Raw genomic sequence first — 7558 nt, forward strand, 5'->3', positions numbered from 1 at the left:
CTCTTTCACTTTCATCAAGAGGCTTTTTAGTTCTTCTTCACTTTCTGCCATAAGGGTGGTGTCATCTGCATATCTGATGTTTGTCCCGGCAATCTTGATTCCAGCTTGTGTTTCTTCCAGCCCAGCGTTTCTCATGATGTACTCTGCATAGAAGTTAAATAAGCAGGGTGACAATATACAGCCTTGACATACTCCTTTTCCTATTTGGAACCAGTCTGTTGTTCCATGTCCAGTTCTAACTGTTGCTTCCTGACCTGCATACAAATTTCTCAAGAGGCAGGTCAGGTGGTCTGGTATTCCCATCTCTTTCAGAATTTTCCACAGTTTATTGTGATCCACACAGTCAAAGGCTTTGGCATAGTCAATAAAGCAGAAATGTCATGTGGAAATCTCACAAGTTGTGGCTGAAACTTAATATTGGGGGATACTTGAGGACATGACAGTTTCCAAAGAAATAGCTAACAGAAGAACACTATTAGAACTCTATTCAGAATAAAGAGAAGAGACATTACAAGTTTTCCCTATTAAATCAGGCTAGAATTTTGCAAAAACATAAGGTAAAGGAAGTAAGATACTTGACAGAGTTCTACTTTATAAGCCTTTCATGTAGTATATGACGATGTAAAGTTTTTCATTTTGATACTCTGTAGCTAAGCATTTCCAAAGCTCTCAACCTAAAAAAATAAATAGCCTATAGTTACCAAAGGAAAAATATATGAAATATTGCTGAAATCCAGAGAAATCTTCCTCTTTTAGAAATGTAAAACCTAGAGGATTTGAAACCTAATTTGCACACACTTCCCTTCCTCTTCCAAAGCTACTCCCCTTAGCTATAAAAATCAAGACAATCACGACACTATGCTAAGAAATATATGGGTGAAAAACAACTAATAATAAGTAAAATTAATGTTGTCCTCTCAGTGTTTTCAATCAGGATTATTTCTAAATAATATACTTGGGAATACTTAAATTGAATACTGTACGGCTTCAGTCTATTCAGCCAAAGAGAAGTGAAAGTACTATCAAGAATTTAGTGAATATACACTACTGTTTGTTAATCAGCTATACTCTGATACAAAATAAAAAGTTTGAAAAAATAAAAATATAATAGATTAAAAAAGAATTTAGTGAATATAGACTATTGGATTCAACTTGGATAATTATAACAATATATATATGTGTGTGTGTGTGTATATATATATAACTATCAAGTGTTGACAATTATCTGGAAAATTCATGTGATACAATGATATAGTATTCATTAGACATGCACTCTTAACCTGGGAGAGTTCGCATTTCAGCTAAGAAGACAAAAAGAAGAACTTATATGAATTACTCAGCACATTAAAGAAAAGGTATGCTGCTTCGAAAAAGATGTTGCAATGTCTTCAAAGGTTCTGTTTAGAAAAAGGGAAGGACCTCTGTGGAAATACAGAGGGAAGAATGAAAACTGAAGGTATTCCCCTTGGCCAAGCTTTTGTTCACAATGGTACCTAGTGAGTTCCAACTGAGTGTTTCCTAACCATCCTATCCTTTGCTGTCATCCTTCAGAATGACTGCTGTATCTGCTCCACTGTAGCAACTGGCAGCACTGGTTTTTCTGGATTCCCAATGCATAGCCACCATCATGAGAGCATAGAGCTTTGCCTTTTCTACACAGATAAGGTGGTGTGTGATCAACACTCTTCCTACTTCAGTGGAAGCTAACTCTTGCGTCACTCCTCTACGCGTAACCAGAAAATCATGTTGGTATTGTCAAGCTACTGAGATAGAAAGCTGTAAGATCACACTGCATTAAGGGAGCCTGAAGAATGTCTCAGCTGGTTAAACAGGGTTGGGAAAGTTGTGATCATCTGTGAGGAGCAGGGTAAGTCCGTCATCCCTGCTCATCCAAGCCAGAAACAGGAACTTGGTGCCCATTTCAAGAAAAGGCGTGAGCTCTGAAACGGGAAGAGAGGATGTTGCTGCTGGTCAGGCAACTATGTGATAAATGCCTCCAGAAGGACATATGATAATTTCCACTGGAGATCACATGATCACCAATGACACCAGGCCCATCTTTCAGCTTAAAACATTAGACTTATAGAGGCTGAGTTTCACTGAAAAGTGTAACACTAAGAGGACAAGGGGACATAATGAGTCCTCCTAGACAAAGCCAATTTGAGAAGCAGGAACCAGGGCTCTATGAACAGTAAGCTATACTCTACTCAAGCTAGGGCTGGAGAGGGGTTTTGCTTCCTATGACTCCTGGAATCAACTGGTAGCAGATCCTTAGCGTGGTATAAGAAGGAATGAGGGGCCTAAACTGGGCTGGGTGAGAAAATACACGCAGGCTGGTTAGAAAATGTTTACTGGGACTTCCCTGGTGGTCCAGTGGTTAGGACTCCATGCTTTCAGTGCAGGGGGCCCAGGTTTGATCCCTGGCCAGGGAACTAGGATCCCACATGCCATATGGTGCACCCAAAAAGTAAAAAAGATAAATTAAAAATAAAAGAAAATGCTTAGTCTGGGTAAAGGTAGGAAAAATGCCAGCACACTGCTGTGGCTAAACCACACTAGTCCCTTTGCAGGGATGATTAAGAAAGCTACACTTCAGGCACTAAGAGCAGAGTAAACAAACCTTCTGCTTTCTCTCCCGCCTGAGAGTCCAATAAAATGAAAATTGAGGGACAAACCCACAAGGATGGAGAGAATGAGAAAAGAGACAACAGTAAAAATACTTTGGTGGGGTGAAGGGAAGCCAAGATCCACCCTGATTTATACCATGGAATCTCAAAATGCTAAATTGTTGTTGTTCAGTCTCTCGGTGTCCGACTCTTTGCAACCCCATGGACTGCAGCATGCCAAGCTTCCCTGTCCTTTATTATCTCCCAGAGTTTGCTCAAACTCATGTCCACTGAGTTGGTGATCCCATCTAACCATCCCATCCTCTGTCGTCCCCTTCTCCTCCTGCCCTCAATCTTTCCCAGCATCAGGGTCTTTTCCAATAAGTTGACTCTTCGGATCAGGTGGCCAAAGTATTGGAGCTTCAGCATCAGTCCTTCCAGTGAATATTCAGAGTTGATTTCCTTTAGGATTGGCTGGTTTGATCTCCTTGCAATCTAAATAAGTCAAGACGATGGCATCCTCTGTAGGGGGAGGGGTGATCGAAAATGAAAATTGAAAGCCTCCTAAGGAAGCAATTAGGTCTCCCAGGTCTCAGCCAGTCTGAGCAGTTAAATGATTGCCCCTTCTCCACCCCAGCAAAAAAACACCTGGAGTTTCTCCCCTGCCTCTTCCCCCAGAGGAGTTACAGGAACATGTAACTACCCGCAAAGAGGGCAGAAAACAGAAGGTCTCTGTATTGGAGTATGTCAGCCACAGCTCAGGTGTTTTAATACCATGGAGGGGTTACATGAACATGCAGATGCTGAGACAATCAGCCTCTTCTCCACCTAGCTCCCAGATCCCTGACAGCCAAGCTCTTCCCATCAGGCAGGAAAAAGACTGCAAGAGCTCTTTCTGAGCACCCTCACCAGCCCAGGAGGCACTAACATCAGAGTCTCCCCAAATCACCCCATAGTGAATTTCCCAGTCAACAAACCCACTATATCTTTAGCTTTTTAATTCCCCATTTAGATATGAGTAGACAATGTAGGATATCAGAAATGCAAGGAAAGTCTCTAACACAAAAGGTAAAGACCTAAACAGACAGACAATAGCAACCTGGGGAAACAGTCTGTGGAGGAAGGAAAAAGCTTTAAAAAACAAAACTCCTCAGAAAGATAAGACACTGAAACCATGAAACAAAATCAAGAAAGAAAGAAATACAAAAGCCACACACAAATACATATGTATATATATTCAGGGAACAAAAAGGTTTTAATTTTAAATATTTAAAATATGACTGATTACACTCATGAAAAACTCAGTGGAAGGAGTTCATGATAATATTGAGAAAATCTCACCCAAAATAGAAACAAGAAATAAAAAGACAGATAAGAGTGAAGAAAAGGTAAGAAAATATCTAGTATCCAGCCCCAAATATCTAGTATCTCAACAATAATTTTCTGAAAGTGACATCATAGAGAAAAAGTAATGACCAATAAGATAACTCAAGAAAAGTTCCCAAATTGAAAGACACAGATTTCTGGACTGGAAGAACCCAGAACAGTGGATGAAAACAGACCCATATCATAGAACACATGAAAATTTCAGGCTATGGAGGCCAAGAGAAAATTCTATCAACTTCCAGAAAGGAATTCTATAAACTTACTTCTACAAACAGCAGGTGTGTAGAAAGGTTACAGACAAAATTAAGAAATCAGAACAATTTTACAATTGTTAATTGTTAAGATTCCTTAACAATTAAGGACTCTGAATTTCTCAACAGCAACACCACAATCCAGGAGGGGATGATGAGACAATGCCTTCAAATCTTCCATCCTATAAATCTGCAGCCAGATAAACTATCAATTTACAGTGGTAAACATATTTTCAGCACTTGCTATTAAATGAATAGACAAAACACAAATCAATAAACTAAATAGAAAAAAATACACATCCTATGCAGCCTTCACCAGGAAACTTATTGAGGATGGACTACACCAAAACAAAGGAGTCTGCAAAGATGAGAAAGGCATGTGCCACGGGTAACAGGAGAACTGATACAGGAGAGAAATGATGAGGATTCCCAGGATGATGACAAACGGAGGTCCTCAGGGTGACATCTGTGCCCATATGTAGAAGGCAGCCAGTCCAGACTAGAGCAAGCCAGGAGGCTCAGGGACACCTTCTTCGAGGAAAATGCAATTGACTGAATACCTGATGCATCCAAGGGAAGAATTTGAAAACTATTCAAAAGTTTTGGGTAAAATTAATGATGAGTACATAAAAAGCTAAGTCAGTGAACAAACAAAGCAATTACTGACTCTGAAGAAAAGAAGTTGTACTTGGCTTGGCTATGAATATTGATCTAATTACTATTTAACTATAGCAAGGATAGGAAAATAAGGAAGCTGTGGTTAGATGGGGGGTCAGAGGGAAAAAGAGAACCAAGTCATCATCTTCCACAGCGGGAAGTGAACAGATAAACCTTCAAACTGAAAAGTGCAACTACAAGTATCGCCTACAAGGAATAAATACCAAAATAACCAGCTCAGGGAATCACAAGTGTTTATTTCTGGAGAGGGAAACATGTAACTTGGATTAAAAGTTTAAAACTAAAACTAAAAAGAAAGAGAAGAATATAACAAAACAAAAAACATAGAGGCTTCTGTGCCCTTTTATTATTTGCTTTTGCTCTGTTTCCCTAATAACAATTTGTTTGGGAAATTCCAGCCTTGTTTCTTCTAAACAAAAGAAAATATCATTTTCTACATCTAGACCATGCAGCTGTGGTCATCTGAGCTCTGAACAGTCAGACTTAGTGGGAAAGTTAATAGTTATAATCCAATTCAAGAAGGACTGGCTGAGCCAGAGCAGAGATGCAAAGGCAAGCCTGGGTGGAGGCATGCTTGTAGGTGAAAACTGCTATGCCTCTCTCCTCTGGGGTTCTTTTCAACATAGCTAGTCTCATGGCATAATCTCCTGGGACAGGATAATTTTAGAACTGCCAGGGACCATGGACCAATTGCACTCCTTTCTAGCAGACTCCAGTTACTCCAGCTAAGGCAGCTCACCTTCACAGTGATCAGCTGCTCCACTTTGCCTGAGTCGACCGGATAAAAGAACACAGTAAGGGCTCTGAAACAGGCAGCCCCGTCATCAACAGCATCTATGCACCAAGCTGAGAGTCAACAGCCCTGTCAACTACGTGGACTATCCCTGCCCTGAACAAGAAAATGATTCTCTCCAGGGGTGGAATCCCAGGGAGCAGTGGAGTGGGGTGGAAGCCAAGGAGCTGGAAGAGCTGGGGTGGGGAAGGGAGGCACCAACCAGGTCAACCTGGAGGAACCTGTAGGTAGAGATATGCCTGGAGCGCAAGGCTCAGGCTGCCAGCGCTCTATACACACAAAGGAAGGTCTCTACCAGCAACTCTTCCCCAAGCAAAAAGTGGCCAGACACAGCCACAATGCCACCAGCCATCCTGTCCAGGGTCAGCTTAGGAAGCAAAGATCGCCTTTTTCTTGAGATTCACTATGATTTGATAAAACATAGATTCTGCCCTTGAGTGACTAGCTGCTGACAAAATATGATGACTATTTTGATACACAATAAGCAAGGAACAGGTTGACAGTGCTAGAACATATATTAATATTCTTTTTTTTTTTTTTTTTTCTGTTTGGGAAGATGTGAAAATTCTAGTTCAAGAACCTGTGTGTGGCAAACTAGAGGTTTGCCAATCAAACAATACTGATTCCCATGTGTTTGCAACGCTTGCCCTATACAGTTCTACAAACCAAAATGTACACACCCTCTGAGAAGAATCAAGATCATTAACATAAATGCAGTAAGCATCTAGAACTGACAAAAGAATATACTGATCAGATTAACTGGAGTATTGGGAAAGTATGGCTTTTCCCTAAACTATGAAAATGTACCTAAACCAAAAAAAAAAAAAATTCAAATACTTCAGGAGGCTGTTATACACATTTTCTATTCTCCATATAAATCATGACACTCCATGTGATTCTCAACAACTAAGCTACCAGTATCACAAACCAACCTGTTAAATCCTAAACTTACTTGGGAAACCTACGGGTTTGTTGGAGTGTTTCCTTCTTTCTAGCTCTTTAGGGAAGAATTATCTAGAAAAAAAAGTGAATTCTCAGAATTTCCTAAGAGGAAAAAAATGGGCATTCACTGGAAAAACACAGGGTATATGCTCAGAACACTTAACTATTTTGGATAAGCTTCAAACCCACTTAGCCACCAGTCATCCTGTTGCTCTAACTTAACACTGAGACCTACCCTTCTAATCAAGTCTTCCAGTTTCCAAAGAATGGCAACAGATGAGACTGTTTCCGAATCTGATATACAGCAACTTGTTCTTCCATGGAGGAAAAAAAAAACAAAATCAAACCAAAAGGAAACTTAGGATCCGAAGGAAAGCGCACACCCCCGAGTCAAGGCCCTAGTTTCCCCAACACAGGTATTCACCGACTCCCTGCTATCGAGATTCAAACACAGTTTCCCAGATTTAAAATTGTGAGGCTGGTGGGGAGAGGCACTCAGACACATGCAACCGTGGAAAGTCTGTCGATTCTGCCAACTCTCGCATCAAGACTTCGCTGCTGCCCAAGAAGAGAGGAGGAGTGAAGTCCGCGGCGAGGCTGGAAGTGAACCCAACGCTGAATTTGCTGCAGGGCGGCCTCGGTCCCAAGACTCTAAAGGAGAAGGGGCGGGCGCTCCTCGGGAGAAGCCAGCGCCGGAGCCCAGGGGACGGAGAAGCTGCGGCCGCCGGAAGGCGCGGCTACGCCGGGACGCGCACCTGTCCCTCCGTAGCCCGCAGAGGACGGGGGTCCTCACCTGGGGCGGCGCGCTCCGGCTCACGGCCGCGCGGGGTAGAGAAAATCCTTCCTGGTTCCATGAGAGTCAGCCTCTGGGCTGGTGGAACCCTCCTCTCGCCGCACACATC

General features: G+C 41.8%; 1 protein-coding gene and 1 non-coding gene across 2 annotated transcripts in view; one reads left to right on the forward strand and one right to left on the reverse strand.

The window, feature by feature from the left end:
* TEC (tec protein tyrosine kinase) overlaps positions 1-7552 on the reverse strand; it is a 170350-nt gene extending 162798 nt beyond the window's left edge. Inside the window, exon 1 of the mRNA XM_010858892.1 lies at positions 7450-7552. The gene's annotated coding sequence lies outside the window, so the exon portion shown is untranslated. The remainder of the gene's footprint in view (positions 1-7449) is intronic.
* On the forward strand, positions 2360-2432 carry TRNASTOP-UCA. The gene has a single exon. It is a non-coding gene; the product is annotated as a tRNA-Sec (tRNA).
* Positions 7553-7558: the final 6 nt, after the last annotated feature.

The sequence above is a fragment of the Bison bison genome, unplaced genomic scaffold, assembly GCF_000754665.1.
Source record: "Bison bison bison isolate TAMUID 2011002044 unplaced genomic scaffold, Bison_UMD1.0 scf7180017864451, whole genome shotgun sequence".
Lineage (NCBI taxonomy): Eukaryota > Metazoa > Chordata > Mammalia > Artiodactyla > Bovidae > Bison > Bison bison.